Raw genomic sequence first — 17,139 nt, 5'->3', positions numbered from 1 at the left:
ACCGCTGAGATAGACAGTCACATCTGTGTGGTAACATGATAGGATGGGAACCACTGAGATAGACAGTCACATCTGTGTGGTAACATGATAGGATGGGAACCGCTGAGATAGACAGTCACATCTGTGTGGTAACATGATAGGATGGGAACTGCTGAGATAGACAGTCATATCTGTGTGGTAACATGATAGGATGGGAACCGCTGAGATAGACAGTCACATCTGTGTGGTAACATGACAGGATGGGTAACCAATGATATACAATGATTCTGCAAACCCAAAACAGACTGATTATTATGTATAGTATTTGACGTTACATTGAACTAATCACAGTAATCAGAGACCAACTCACATACACAGATAGACACATACAGACAGACACACACACAGTATATACAAAGACAAAGACACACATTATAACCACACACACACACACACACAAAACGCATTCCTTTTAATTGACATGTACTCCATGTATTTGACAGGGATACTGGACATCAATAAATCCTTCTGTAAATGTACCAGATTTTTCCACATAGACACACCCTATGTGTTGTAATCAAATCAACTATAGGTCTGTGCACTGAGCTTGTCTGATGCTTTAAGCGCACTGTTCAATAAAACAATTAAGACACTAATGACTCAAGAGGGAGCCAGAGATCAAGATAATCAGAAGAAAAGCTGTCATCAAGGAGAAGGTTGGCTACTTTGAAGAATCTAAAATCTAAAACATATTTTGATTTGTTTAACACTTTTTCGGTTACTACATGATTCCATATGTGTTATTTCATAGTTTTGTCTTCACTACTATTCTACAATGTAGAAAATAGCAAAAAATAAAGAAAAACTGACTAACTAAATGACTAACGTTTGACTGGGACTGTATATAATTCATATTTACAAGACATACAGTACCAATCAAAAGTACTCTCTCTCTCCATCAGTGCTCTCCCTACTTTTAACCTACTTCTGTCATTTCTCAATCTCTTTTTACTGTTAAACACTCAGCCTTGAGTCTGTCCCAAATGGTACTCTATTCCCTATGTAGGGCACTACTTTAGACCAGGACCCTATTCCCTATGTAGTGCCCTACTTTAGACCAGGGCCCTATTCCCTATGTAGTGCACTACTTTTGACCAGGGCCCTATTCCCTATGTAGGGCACTACTTTTGACCAGGGCCCTATTCCCTATGTAGGGCACTACTTTTGACCAGGGCCCTATTCCCTGTGTAGTGCACTACTTTTGATTAGGGCCCTATTCCCTATGTAGTGCACTACTTTAGACCAGGGCCCTATTCCCTATATAGTGCACTACTTTAGACCAGGGCTCTATTCCCTATATAGTGCACTACTTTAGACCAGGGCCCTATTCCCTATATAGTGCACTACTTTAGACCAGGGCCCTATTCCCTATCTAGTGCACTACTTTAGACCAGGGCCCTATTCCCTATATAGTGCACTACTTTAGACCAGGGCTCTATTCCCTATATAGTGCACTACTTTAGACCAGGGCCCTATTCCCTATATAGTGCACTACTTTAGACCAGGGCCCTATTCCCTATCTAGTGCACTACTTTAGACCAGGACCCTATTCCCTATATAGTGCACTACTTTAGACCAGGACCCTATTCCCTATGTAGGGCACTACTTTAGACCTAAAACGCATAAGTCTCGTCAATAACAACGACGAGACAGCCTACAGACAGACAAGAAGCGCAGTGTCTAACAGCGATGTGCAGTGGAATCAACCTGGAGCTGAACACAAAGAAAAGAAGGGACGTCATAGAGGATTTTAGAAATGTTTTATTTGTTCCATGTGACTGTTATACTGTATACCTCTGTGTGCTATGTAGACCTACTATATGTGAGAGAGCTACAAAGAATAATTCAAATGTATTACTTTTAAGAGGTACTTGCAAATGGCAAATATACTACTTGAATAAAATGGATTAAACTACTTGAATAAAACTTAGAAAAGCTTCTGATTGAGTTTGGAACTGTCAGATAATTTCTGTAGCACAGAAATATAACGATAGTAAAATGTAACGTAATGAAACAGGCAGGGAGCAGGCCTCGAACCCTCAACCTTGTAGCCCGAAGTCCAGCGCGCTATCGACTGTGCCCCAAAAGCATGCTCAAGCGGAAGAGTCGCTATCCGCGCTTATAAACCCAGGCTCGTTACACTATATAATAATATTGTGTACGTACGATGAGATTATGATATTTAAGAAAAGAGGACACAGGGACATGGTTATGCTAGTTGGATTAGTCTGCTGGTTTGACGCTCAAAAAGCGGCTTCACTCCGAGGAGCTGCTGTAGTGTTGCCGATGCGGGGAAGATAGGCTGGGCTCTGTGAGGACGATGGCAGTCAGAGGCAGGAACACGGCTGCGTTACGACACCAGTCAAATCGATGAGCAGCTCTACTATCTCGCTTGTAGCTCGGCGGACGAGAGTCTTTCACATGAGAACATCCAACCACGGCTGTTTTATCCAACCACGCCTGAATCGTCCGACCGAAAAATGTTAAGAACATCCAACCGAGCCGTTTTATCCAACCACGGCTGAATTGTCCGACAAATGTCAAGTCAGTCACTATAAAACCAAGCTGTACTGGATAGAAAATAATAGACAGTAAGTTATCCTACCCGGGCGAAGCATACTACTAATCTACTGGAGAAATGTATGTCTCACTTTTGTAAGTGAATGGAAATACAAGTCACTATAAAACAAGCACTGCCTCTCTACTCACTGACACTCTGAGCTGTAAAACGAAACCAGAAGGGAGCTGCCAGCCGCCATCATCATCAGAACAAATCAGCCAGAAATCAGAAACACTCCGATTGACTGCTGCTAAGGCTTGAACACTGCCAGAGAGAACTGCCTTGATTATGAAGGGGAAAGGTGTAATGACTGTTTTCCTACTTGCACTTATTGCAAAATCGTCCGTGTCTCTTCCTATCACTATAACAGTGATGTTGAATCACCCAGTTACACCGCCCTGCTCTGGATCATGCCATGGTGGCAGAAATAAGACGGGAAGGAAAGAACCATAGAATATATGTGTAAGAAATTGTATTAGATATTGGTAACTTGTTTTAACAACTTCTCAACATTAGCTATAGTTGACACAACATACACACCCCCTCTTTCTCTTGGACATATGCTGGACACATTGGACATATACACGACACCCACAACTCCCCTCCCCCATGACAATCACACAGACACACCCAACCCATGGTTGGACCTCAGGACAAAGAACTCTCAGGAACCAATGGAACGTGGACACCAGGCCTGATCAGGACTACCCAAGACCCAGATCGACCAATCGGAAGGCCGGACTCGCAGATCTACCTACTTTGCTTGTTGTCTATATAGTACTGTACAATTCTGGAAACTGGCCTCTTTCCCGGACGATTCAATAGGAATCAGACAGAAAGAGCCTTGCTGCAAGATTTTACTAAGATATCTTTACATGTGATTAAACGGCCTTATTATAAAATTATCCACCTCGTCCTATTGTCTCCTCTTGTTCTCCTGTCAACAGTAAACGTTTTACTAACAGACTTGGTAAGCAGAGGATGGTTTCATCTTTGAATTCGGCCCAATAGAAAATTAATCGGACAGGAGACGAGAGGGAGAAAGATTCCAGAGGAGAGGTGACCTTTTCGAGGGAGAATCGCGATTCAACCCACCCAGGAAACTGATCAGAGAGCTCGAAACTAAAGAGGTGAGCAGATGCCCGTTTAACCAAAATCTGTATATTGTATTATAGCCAATATCTAAATTCAATGATCAGGAGTACTGTGGTGAGTGTGAATTGTTGCTAAATTTATGTGGAATTGTTTAGAATTTAAGGCATTGTGTACAGATATCTAAGTATTAATAGGTCAAAGACTTATTCACATAGTCTGGCACTACGCGGTATGCTGATCGAGTAGGTGTACAGTGAAGGATAAGCTTTATAACGATTCACATAGTCGGGCCATATTTGACAGTCGATCAGATAGGGGTTACCGTGAAGAATCCACAATTAAAAGATGGGATCCATATAGCCGGGCAGTAGTTAGATTTGGCAAATCAGCTAAGTGTTACCGTGAAGACCCATAAAAAATAAAAATATATAACGATTCACACAGTCGGGCCATATTTGACAGTCGATCAGATAGGGGTACCGTGAAGAATCCATAATTAATATAATACGATTCAAATAGTCGTGCAGTAGCTATACTTAGCTAGGTGTTACGTGAGGAATCTAATGTGATATTGCATGTGTAAGTTGTGCTGTAATTGTATGTGTAAGTTGTGTTGTCGCAATGTGGGGGATTGAACGTTCCACGAGACCAATTGCTACTAACTAGCCATATGCTAAGTTGAGGCTGTGCTAAAGTGACCGCCGTGTCGATGTGTATATATTGCTGTGAAGCAACTATTTTCTGCTGATGAGTTGACCGGATTTTTCCCTCTCCTACTGTTGATAAATCCCTAAGGGTTAGAATCAATTTGAAAATTATTATAGAAGCGCGTGAATTACTAGTATATTGTCCCCAAAGGAAATTTCTGAAATGTTTTGGCAAAGTATTTAATTAATCGGAAAAAGTTCAAATTAATCGGAAAAGTTAATAGAAATAATATCTTTCGAATTATATATCTTATAATTGCCATTCCAATTATATCAGGAGCGCCTGAATTACTAGTATATTGTCCCCAAAGGAAACTTCTGAAATATTTTGCCAAAGTATTTAATTAATTAAATTAGCGAAAAGCAATAATATTTTTTATTATAAGTACCTAAAACTGTCATTCCAATTATAACAGGAGCGCGTGAATATATTCGTATATTGTTTCAAAGAGATAAAGCTGAAATATTGTTGGAAAACGAAAATAATTCATCGAATACACGGCAATAAAATCCTTTGTCCACGCGAGTCGGACACGAGACTGGGGGAGGTTAGGGGAAGAAAAATACATCGCTGGTTTCGATCAGTGACGGGCTAAAGTATACAAAGATAATAATAGACCCAGACATAGCTTAACGACAAAATGACCACGACTATCGTCCCCAAACACAAATTCAACGAATATTTAGATCAGAGAATGAAAGACAGAGCAGGCGGGAAATTACACTACAAACCCGTTAAAAGAACTTGGGAAGAAGTGAGGCTGAGATGGACTCAAGCAGGTTTCCTTAGTGGAGTCGCCCCATCAAAAGGGCAACTCCTCATTATGGAGAAAGAATTGGAGGAAGCAGTGAAGCAAGGGATAGAATGTGAAGTTGATAAGAATAAGAGTCACTTATTTAAAAAGGCAGGAACAAGGCAGAGGCTGAGATGAAAATAGGATTATGGGCGATTGAGGAAATTAGGAAAGCTCTCCCTTACAGGAAACCTGATACGATGGGGGTGGGCACTGGAGCACCAACTGACACCAAAGAGGGCAGGCCCAACAATAATGACGCCCCACCTACCACCACAGCAGCCCCATCGGCCCCAACCCATCTCAGGGGCACTGTGGGGTTAATGGCAATTCCCCAGGCTCAGTTCAACTCCCATGTGCATCACCACATTACCCAATACAATAAGGATAAGGGAGGGGCTGAAACACAAATCCAGTCCCTACAGGTACAACTTTTGAAACTACAATTGAAAGAGGCCCAGAAAGGAGAGAAACCCAAGAAACAGATGGTGGCTGAAGACCAACAAGAAATCTCACAAATCATTGAAAAAACTGTTTCCCGAATGATACAGCAACAACAACTACCCATCTTCACCCAGCAGGGACCACCTATACACCCACCCCAGGAGCAGCCATTCCAACTGCCGTATGCCTACCCGCTTCAGCCATACCCTTCGTCGGAACCACCACTACAACCCTACTACCCACTACCACAATCAAACTATTCACCCACATGGGGACAGCCCCAGAGGTACTCTGGATCTTATGGAAGCTGTCATAATTGTAAACAAGCTGGGCATATGGTGCGACAGTGTCCGCACCCAATAACCCCGGCCCAAAGCCAGTTTCTGGCCAAAGGGGGACGAGGATACGCCCCTAGACCAAGGGGGAGTCAGGCCAATGATGTATCAACCATGTGCGGCCCTTCAACCCGCATACAATCACCCCAATCCAGACCCGAATCAGCAATCACCTCCCCCTTTTCAGGGCATGGCTGACGAATATGCCCCATGGCCCTGAAGCTGCTCACCACTAACCTACACTCATCATTGACCTGGACTACTGAAGCATCAAAGGCTTTTGCACTCTTGAAAACAGATCTCTAAGTGGCAGTAGCCCTAACAGCACCTGACTAAAAAAAAACAAGTTCCATCTGGATGTTTCTGAAAAAGAAGGATTTACATCATCCATCCTTTTCCAGAACCTAGAGGGGGAGAGTAGAGTGTTGAGGTATCACTCCTCCAAACTGGACCACATTGAAGAAGGGCAAACCACATGCTCCAGGTATGTGGCTGCAGTGGCAAAAGCTATTGGAAAAACAGCCCACATGATAATGTGCCATCCATTGGAAATCCACACCCACTATGGGGTTGCAGCATATCTGATGAGCAAAGAATTCACGTTCAGCGCTGAAAGGAAAACGAAAATCCAGAATAAATGCACACAATCACATCACATTTGTCAACACTGACAAAAACATGGCAGACGCACTCAATGCTGAAGGTCTACCCCACTCCTGTGCAGAAAGAGCTGCACAGGAACTGAAACGGAGACCTGACCTGGGGAACGAACCACTCACCAACACACACAGATATGGGGAAAGACAATGTGACAAATGGAAAAAGGTACCTGTTAGTTATGGTAGACAGGTTCTCTAAATGGGTTGAGGCAATACCAACAGCAGGGGAGGATGCAAAATAGGTCATTAAGTGGCTGCAAACCGAACTCATGTGTATTGTTTAATGACAAACGCTCCATGTACCAATAGGGTCGGATGTGTAAATGTCAACTGATTGTTGTTTAATGATGGGGTTAGTGTACAGGCCACAATCTCATAAGTCTCGTGGAACGCGCCAATCAAATGTATGTGCAGGTTTGAAGTTGATTTGGGTTGAAGTCCTGCCCCTGGCGTTGCTGGCCATGAGAGCCTCTCCAGGTGCAGGCACCCATCTCTCTCCTCATGAGACAATGGCTGGAGGAGTCATGCTTGGTCCACCAAGGAAGGGAGGTCATATGCCCGCCCTTGATGTACAACAAATTGTAATGTCTGATAATTGACGGAACTTTCTGCAGCTCTCTTCACACAGATTCACAAGGTCCAACAGGGAAGCTGACGGGAGATCCGGCACCACTGAGGGAAAATTGGTGACTGGGTGGGGTTAATGTCCACAAGAGAAAGTGGCTAGAACCCAGGTGGACTGGACTGTACGAAGTGAGGGAGGTTACTTCACACTCAGTCCAGGTCAAAGGTAAATCAGGCGCACCTTGGCACCACCTCACACATTGCACTCCAGCCCCAATCCCTTCTAGAACACTGACAGAAGTCAGAGCTGATTTAAACAGCTTAAATTCGATTCCAAATGAAGACATTTCTGACTCAGGTGATGCGGAATCAAACTCCGCCTCCCCTGATAAAGGAACCTCGCCCAGTTAGAGGGATATTTCTCCCTCCCTGGGCAAGGCTAGGGATATCTGGCCCCTTATTTGTGATATTCATACTGATATTTGGGGTGTCCCTGGGCACTTTCACATGGTTAATAGAATAACTATAACCGGATCCCCATGGATGTATGTCACGGACACTCTAGTCTAACTAGATAATAATAGATTAAAAAAATTAAAAATTTGGAAAACAATAGTTAAAATAAGGAACTAACATTGCTCAAATTGAGAAGGTTGAATAAGAGTGGGTGGAGAGCTGTGCAGAGAATGGACAGAAGATGGCAGTATTGCAGCACCCAATGGTCTCCCAGCCGACGGGGGGGGCCTGGTTGAATGCTGGTGACATAATTTTGTTTTTTGGAGTAAACATTAAGGTTAAGGGTTTCCGTGTACCCAGAGATAAGATATCTTAAAAGAATACACTCATATGGGAATAGGAGTTTTACTTTCTGAGTTTTATTTAGGCAAGGGACTTTGAGAAGATAAAGGGTTCTTTTGGTATGTCTAGATATGGAACACGAATGTAGGTGTAACATTTTGACCTGTTTTCTGTTTCCATTGCATTTTCCGGCGACTTGATCACTCGCGGGGAAATGTAGTGAGAATAATGAGATTGTGTCATTTGGGATACTAGTTTTGAGGTAAATTGATTATAATAGAGTTTATAACTCTTGACCATAAGGTAAGCATTTGTATTGGCCATTAGAAGATAGAGATAGGTTAATTAAGGTTATGTTAGGACTTTAGAGATTGACACTATAAGACCTGTGGTTATTTTTAAATCCATGCAGATAAAGTCAAAACAGTGAGACACTTAGTTAATATTGTAAAGGAACACATAGAAAAAGGCAGACAGATGGGTCTACCCCGCACTGTTGAGACCTTGAAGGTTTGAGAGCAGAGTGGGGAGGGTGGACCAGGAAATGAGCAAGGTAGGCTGTGAAATAAGATAGGAGAGAAAGGGGTTAACATATATAAGCAGCACAGATACATTTCAAAGTAGATAAGTCACTTGACAGAGAATTGGAAAAGAATAGATATGAATGTACGCCCAAGGGAGAATTGGATATGCGGGGAATAAAAGGGACGTTCCTAGAATATGATGTACTAAGTTATTATTTAGAGTAGGTAAGGTTGATACCTGGCCAGAGCCAGGTATCAAACGAAGGAGGGTACATTGTGGACTAGGAAAGGATGGGGCCTATTGGATAATAAACTTATTTAAAATTAAACATTTATAGCTAAAAAAAATAGGCATAGAAGTTAAATATATAATCAGAAAGAACAAATGAGGAACTGTTTGCTAACCAAACCTGTATGTCCAAGAGTTTATACATTGCAGGTGAATTAAGGGAGAAGGTGAATCACTCGACCTGGGGGCATATCGCACTTGGAGGGTGAGACACACTGACACTGCCGAATGATCACAGAGTTAAGGAGAAGAACCGTTGCTAATAGAGCTCGGGGATCAACTCCTTAATGAAGAATTCCCTGCCCCCGACATTTCCTCACTGTGTTCGTTCATAGAAGTGAAAGTGTTGCTTGGTCTCTGGCTGATGATGTGTTCTCTGGGAGAGGGTGGGGTTTTACAGGACTGCTTGTAGTCCTGAGCTGTCTGATCAGGATACGATGGGGATGATACCATCGCAGTGCTGCCAGAACCACCACCAGTTTCAACGGACCAGGGTTCAGCCGGCCTCCTCCACCACTTCAAGACCAAGTCCCACGCCATCACCTAAGCTCTCCAATCTGGTACAGATAATAAATATAAAAGACATCTCAGATAGTGAACATTTGGGGACTGAAACTGGTTATGAGGAAAGGGAGAATATGTGGTTGGCCTACAAAACACTTAATAGAAAGGACTGTGTCGTATGTGGACATGCCAGACCTATTCTGGCTGCTCACCCATTTGTCCTAAGTAATGGGGAAGGTTGGATGTGCATATTGGAAAAGTTCGAGCCAAATTCAACCCTGTGTAAAACTCTGAGTCTTGTGTTCCCAGTGGTCCCTCCCCAGAAGGTACCGTGGGGAGTTAAGGCATATGGGGGATATAACAGCTGTATCCCTGGCACAGGTAGCGGTATAGACTATGGAAGGCTCCCTGCTACTACCTGCATCACTAATACCACTAGGAACTAGAGGTGTTGCTGATGTATGGTGGATGTGTGGACCTGCCAGGCGGTTGACCCCATTTTTGAAAGGAAATTGTCGTTGCTCATGTGTTTTGGCCAGTCTGATACCACCGTTGCCTATTATTATAGCTAATCAACTTCTGGGAGCTACACAGGACACAGAGGCTTGGGACCAACCCAGGAGACGGCAGAAACGTGACGCTCCTTGGTCCGAGGGTACAGATAACATGCACACCAACCTGTTGGGGGTCCCAATAGGGGTCCCCCACGAATTCCAGACATTAACCAGGAATGATGGCCTGTGGCATCTGATGCCCATCATTGGCCCAGCTATTGTTGATGTTAAAACAAAAGGTCTGGATCAATTATAAACACACCCACACAGGACTTACAGGGATGGCTGAACAATTGGATGCTGCCTCACAAACCAGTAGACACAATAGACTAACACTGGACATAAGTCTGGCCAACCAGGGAGGTGTATGTAAAAAGATTGTAGAACAGTGTTGCATGTTTGTCCCTAACAATACTAGTCCGGAAGGGAGCATTTCAAAAGCTCTGAGTGGGTTGGCAAGGTTATCAGTGGAGATGAAGGGTCTTGCAGGTGTGGAGGAGAGTGGACTGTTCCCCTGGCTGGGTGGTTGTTTTGGTAAGTACACTGCAATGATGATTACTGGATTTCTGACACTAGTTGTTGTTTTTCATTTCTGTGTTGCCTGTATCATACCTTGTTTGAAGAAGTTTGTTACAGATGTGTAAGGGGCCTCTAGTATGATGCCGTTGCTTGATGCTCCAGTTGGAGAGGCTGATACGAAAACGAGCTTCCGCAGGAGAGTGGGCTGACAGAGGAGGACCCTTGGTTTGCTGTAGTTGATGTTGAATGAATAAAAAGTGATGTTTGTCCTCCCTGTTGTGAAGGTTTGAAGTTCCCGGGTGGCGACAAGCCCACCTGGTACAGGTTGCATAGAGGGATGGACCTGAGGGTTTAACATATTCTCGTTTTTTGGTTTACTAATGTGTGGTTGGCCACTCCAGGGGTAGTTATTGGAGTGGTCTCCTTTTTGGTCCTTGCTCATTTAGGACCCAACTTACATTGATGCTATTGGTGTCCCTAGGGGGTGCCAGATGAATATAAACTGGCGGACCAAGTGACAGCTGGGTTTGAATCATCATTTTGTTGGTGGTGTACAGTTAATAAAAATGTGGACAGAATTAACTACATTCATTTTAATGTCCAGAAACTGGGCAATTGGACTCAACAAGGCTTCGAGGCGGTCCATGGACAATTGGCAGCTACGTCCCTGATGGCATTTCAAAATAGAATCGCGGTTGATATGTTATTGGCTGAACGGGGGGGGGTCTGTGCAATGTTTGGTGAACAGTGTTGTACTTTCATTCCCAATAACACAGCTACGGATGGGAGTCTGACTGTAGCATTGGAGGGACTTCGTACCCTTAATGGTAAGATGAAACAGCATTCTGGAGTGGACACTACTATGTGGGACTCATGGATGGATGCTTTTGGTAAATATAAGACGCTGGTTTCCTCCATCCTAGTATCAATTTCTGTTTTTGCGGCCATTCTTGTACTTTGTGGATGCTGTTGCATTCCATGTGCGCGCACGCTTGCTAGCCGTGTTATAACTGCCGCCATAGACCCTAATCAGGAAAGGGCCCAAATGTTCCCATTGCTTGAGGATGGGGAAGCTGGACCTGTCTATATATTTGAGGACTAAGATACTTTTATGTCACGTCTCTTGTGAGACGTGAAGAGAGGGAATTAAAAATTTGTCTTCTGACAAATTTTATCCCTTAGCTTTGTCTTTTTATACTTTTATGTCACGTCTCTTGTGAGACGTGAAGAGAGGGAATTAAAAATTTGTCTTCTGACAAATTTTATCCCTTAGCTTTGTCTTTTTATACTTTTATGTCACGTCTCTTGTGAGACGTGAAGAGAGGGAATTAAAAATTTGTCTTCTGACAAATTTTATCCTTCAGTTTTGTCTTTTTATATACTTTTATGTCACGTCTCTTGTGAGACGTGAAGAGGGGGATTTGTAAGAAATTGTATTAGATATTGGTAACTTGTTTTAACAACTTCTCAACATTAGCTATAGTTGACACAACATACACACCCCCTCTTTCTCTTGGACATATGCTGGACACATTGGACATATACACGACACCCACAACTCCCCTCCCCCATGACAATCACACAGACACACCCAACCCATGGTTGGACCTCAGGACAAAGAACTCTCAGGAACCAATGGAACGTGGACACCAGGCCTGATCAGGACTACCCAAGACCCAGATCGACCAATCGGAAGGCCGGACTCGCAGATCTACCTACTTTGCTTGTTGTCTATATAGTACTGTACAATTCTGGAAACTGGCCTCTTTCCCGGACGATTCAATAGGAATCAGACAGAAAGAGCCTTGCTGCAAGATTTTACTAAGATATCTTTACATGTGATTAAACGGCCTTATTATAAAATTATCCACCTCGTCCTATTGTCTCCTCTTGTTCTCCTGTCAACAGTAAACGTTTTACTAACATATGGAACATTCTGCTATCACTCCGTGGATCCAAGACCAAGAAAACACATCCCCTCAGGAAAAACCACTGGCATGTCACGCTCTGCTCTGTCGTCGCTGCCAGCCACCAGCATGACTGATACACACTTCATCGGCGTCGCTCTATTGGCACTGTGCGATAGTCTCTGCTCCCATTGACAACTTCACCCCTTACACACCGGCATAGCCACGCTCTGCTCTGTCGTCGCTGCCAGCCACCAGCATGACTGATACACACTTCATCGGCGTCTCTCTACTGGCACTGTGCGATAGTCTCGGCTCCCATTGACAACTTCACCCCTTACACACCGGCATAGCCACGCTCTGCTCTGTCGTCGCTGCCAGCCACCAGCATGACTGATACACACTTCATCCGCGTCTCTCTACTGGCACTGTGCGATAGTCTCGGCTCCCATTGACAACTTCACCCCTTACACACCGGCATAGCCACGCTCTGCTCTGTCGTCGCTGCCAGCCACCAGCATGACTGATACACACTTCATCTGCGTCTCTCTACTTGGCACTGTGTGATAGTCTCGGCTCCCATTTACACACCGGCATAGCTGAGGGGGGAGAGAGATTCGGAAGAAATGCTGAGCTCCGCTGCAGCCCCGCCCACTGAAATCCTACGAGGCCGTCTACAATTGACACGCAACATTGCCTCAACCAATGGTTGTGTGCCATGTCACTGACAATAATAAAATACATCTTTCATGCAGAACTCTCCGTCTTGAGTCTTTCAAATAATATGTTTAGATATTAAGGAGGCTGTATGTTTGTATTATCACAGCACTATAATAAAAGGGGGTCCTCAGAATCCATTGTGAGACTAAAAACGTCATAAGTCTCGTCAATAACAACGACGAGACAGACACTGCGCTTCTTGTCTGTCTATAGGCTAACAGCGATGTGCAGTGGAATCAACCTGGAGCTGAAATTAAAGGACGTCATAGAGGATTTTAGGAATGTTTTATTTGTTCCATGTGACTGTTATACTGTATACCTCTGTGTGCTATGCATGCCTACTATATGTGAGAGAGCTACAAAGAATAATTCCTATATATTGCTTTTAATAGGTACTTGCAAATGGCAAATATACTACTTGAATAAAATGGATTAAACTACTTCTGATTGAGTTTGGAACTGTTAGATCATTTCTGTACAACAGTCGCTATCCGCGCTTATAAACCCAGGGTCGTTACACTATATAATGATATTGTGTACGTACGATGATATTATATTTAAGAAAAGAGGACAGAGGACACAGGGACATGGTTATGCTAGTTGGATTAGTCTGCTGGTTTGACGCTCAAAAAGCGGCTTCACTCCGAGGAGCTGCTGTAGTGTTGCGGGTGCAGAGAAGATAGGCTGGGCTCTGTGAGGACGATGGCAGTCAGAGGCAGGAACAGGGCTGCGTTACTACACCAGTCAAATCGATGAGCAGCTCTACTATCTCGCTTGTAGCTCGGCGGACGAGAGTCTTTCACATGAGAACATCCAACCACGGCTGTTTTATCCAACCACGCCTGAATCGTCCGACCGAAAAATGTTAAGAACATCCAACCGAGCCGTTTCATCCAACCACGGCTGAATTGTCCGACAAATGTCAAGTCAGTCACTATAAAACCAAGCTGTACTGGATAGAAAATAATAGACAGTAAGTTATCCTACCCGGGCGAAGCATACAACTAATCTACTGGAGAAATGTATGTCTCACTTTTGTAAGTGAATGGAAATACAAGTCACTATAAAACAAGCACTGCCTCTCTACTCACTGACACTCTGAGCTGTAAAACGAAACCAGAAGGGAGCTGCCAGCCGCCATCATCATCAGAACAAATCAGCCAGAAATCAGAAACACTCCGATTGACTGCTGCTAAGGCTTGAACACTGCCAGAGAGAACTGCCTTGATTATGAAGGGGAAAGGTGTAATGACTGTTTTCCTACTTGCACTTATTGCAAAATCGTCCGTGTCTCTTCCTATCACTATAACAGTGATGTTGAATCACCCAGTTACACCGCCCTGCTCTGGATCATGCCATGGTGGCAGAAATAAGACGGGAAGGAAAGAACCATAGAATATATGGAACATTCTGCTATCACTCCGTGGATCCAAGACCAAGAAAACACATCCCCTCAGGAAAAACCACTGGCATGTCACGCTCTGCTCTGTCGTCGCTGCCAGCCACCAGCATGACTGATACACACTTCATCGGCGTCGCTCTATTGGCACTGTGCGATAGTCTCGGCTCCCATTGACAACTTCACCCCTTACACACCGGCATAGCCACGCTCTGCTCTGTCGTCGCTGCCAGCCACCAGCATGACTGATACACACTTCATCGGCGTCTCTCTACTGGCACTGTGCGATAGTCTCGGCTCCCATTGACAACTTCACCCCTTACACACCGGCATAGCCACGCTCTGCTCTGTCGTCGCTGCCAGCCACCAGCATGACTGATACACACTTCATCGGCGTCTCTCTACTGGCACTGTGCGATAGTCTCGGCTCCCATTGACAACTTCACCCCTTACACACCGGCATAGCCACGCTCTGCTCTGTCGTCGCTGCCAGCCACCAGCATGACTGATACACACTTCATCCGCGTCTCTCTACTGGCACTGTGCGATAGTCTCGGCTCCCATTGACAACTTCACCCCTTACACACCGGCATAGCCACGCTCTGCTCTGTCGTCGCTGCCAGCCACCAGCATGACTGATACACACTTCATCTGCGTCTCTCTACTTGGCACTGTGTGATAGTCTCGGCTCCCATTTACACACCGGCATAGCTGAGGGGGGAGAGAGATTCGGAAGAAATGCTGAGCTCCGCTGCAGCCCCGCCCACTGAAATCCTACGAGGCCGTCTACAATTGACACGCAACATTGCCTCAACCAATGGTTGTGTGCCATGTCACTGACAATAATAAAATACATCTTTCATGCAGAACTCTCCGTCTTGAGTCTTTCAAATAATATGTTTAGATATTAAGGAGGCTGTATGTTTGTATTATCACAGCACTATAATAAAAGGGGGTCCTCAGAATCCATTGTGAGACTAAAAACGTCATAAGTCTCGTCAATAACAACGACGAGACAGACACTGCGCTTCTTGTCTGTCTATAGGCTAACAGCGATGTGCAGTGGAATCAACCTGGAGCTGAAATTAAAGGACGTCATAGAGGATTTTAGGAATGTTTTATTTGTTCCATGTGACTGTTATACTGTATACCTCTGTGTGCTATGCATGCCTACTATATGTGAGAGAGCTACAAAGAATAATTCCTATATATTGCTTTTAATAGGTACTTGCAAATGGCAAATATACTACTTGAATAAAATGGATTAAACTACTTCTGATTGAGTTTGGAACTGTTAGATCATTTCTGTACAACAGTCGCTATCCGCGCTTATAAACCCAGGGTCGTTACACTATATAATGATATTGTGTACGTACGATGATATTATATTTAAGAAAAGAGGACAGAGGACACAGGGACATGGTTATGCTAGTTGGATTAGTCTGCTGGTTTGACGCTCAAAAAGCGGCTTCACTCCGAGGAGCTGCTGTAGTGTTGCGGGTGCAGAGAAGATAGGCTGGGCTCTGTGAGGACGATGGCAGTCAGAGGCAGGAACAGGGCTGCGTTACGACACCAGTCAAATCGATGAGCAGCTCTACTATCTCGCTTGTAGCTCGGCGGACGAGAGTCTTTCACATGAGAACATCCAACCACGGCTGTTTATCCAACCACGCCTGAATCGTCCGACCGAAAAATGTTAAGAACATCCAACCGAGCCGTTTCATCCAACCACGGCTGAATTGTCCGACAAATGTCAAGTCAGTCACTATAAAACCAAGCTGTACTGGATAGAAAATAATAGACAGTAAGTTATCCTACCCGGGCGAAGCATACAACTAATCTACTGGAGAAATGTATGTCTCACTTTTGTAAGTGAATGGAAATACAAGTCACTATAAAACAAGCACTGCCTCTCTACTCACTGACACTCTGAGCTGTAAAACGAAACCAGAAGGGAGCTGCCAGCCGCCATCATCATCAGAACAAATCAGCCAGAAATCAGAAACACTCCGATTGACTGCTGCTAAGGCTTGAACACTTGCCAGAGAGAACTGCCTTGATTATGAAGGGGAAAGGTGTAATGACTGTTTTCCTACTTGCACTTATTGCAAAATCGTCCGTGTCTCTTCCTATCACTATAACAGTGATGTTAAATCACCCAGTTACACCGCCCTGCTCTGGATCATGCCATGGGGCAGAAATAAGACGGGAAGGAAAGAACCATAGAATATATGGAACATTCTGCTATCCTCCGTGGATCCAAGACCAAGAAAACACATCCCCCTCAGGAAAAAAACCACTGGGCATGTCACGCTCTGCTCGTCGTCGCTGCAGCCACCAGCATGACTGATACACACTTCATCGGCGTCGCTCTATTGCACTGTGCGATAGTCTCGGCTCCCATTGACAACTTCACCCATTACACACCGGCATAGCCACGCTCTGCTCTGTCGTCGCTGCCAGCCACCAGCATGACTGATACACACTTCATCGGCGTCTCTCTACTGGCACTGTGCGATAGTCTCGGCTCCCATTGACAACTTCACACCCTTACACACCGGCATAGCCACGCTCTGCTCTGTCGTCGCTGCCAGCCACCAGCATGACTGATACACACTTCATCGGCGTCTCTCTACTGGCACTGTGCGATAGTCTCGGCTCCCATTGACAACTTCACCCCTACACACCGGCATAGCCACGCTCTGCTCTGTCGTCGCTGCCAGCCACC

Source organism: Salvelinus namaycush, unplaced genomic scaffold (assembly GCF_016432855.1).
Source record: "Salvelinus namaycush isolate Seneca unplaced genomic scaffold, SaNama_1.0 Scaffold545, whole genome shotgun sequence".
NCBI lineage: Eukaryota > Metazoa > Chordata > Actinopteri > Salmoniformes > Salmonidae > Salvelinus > Salvelinus namaycush.
This window is presented reverse-complemented; position numbering follows the sequence as displayed.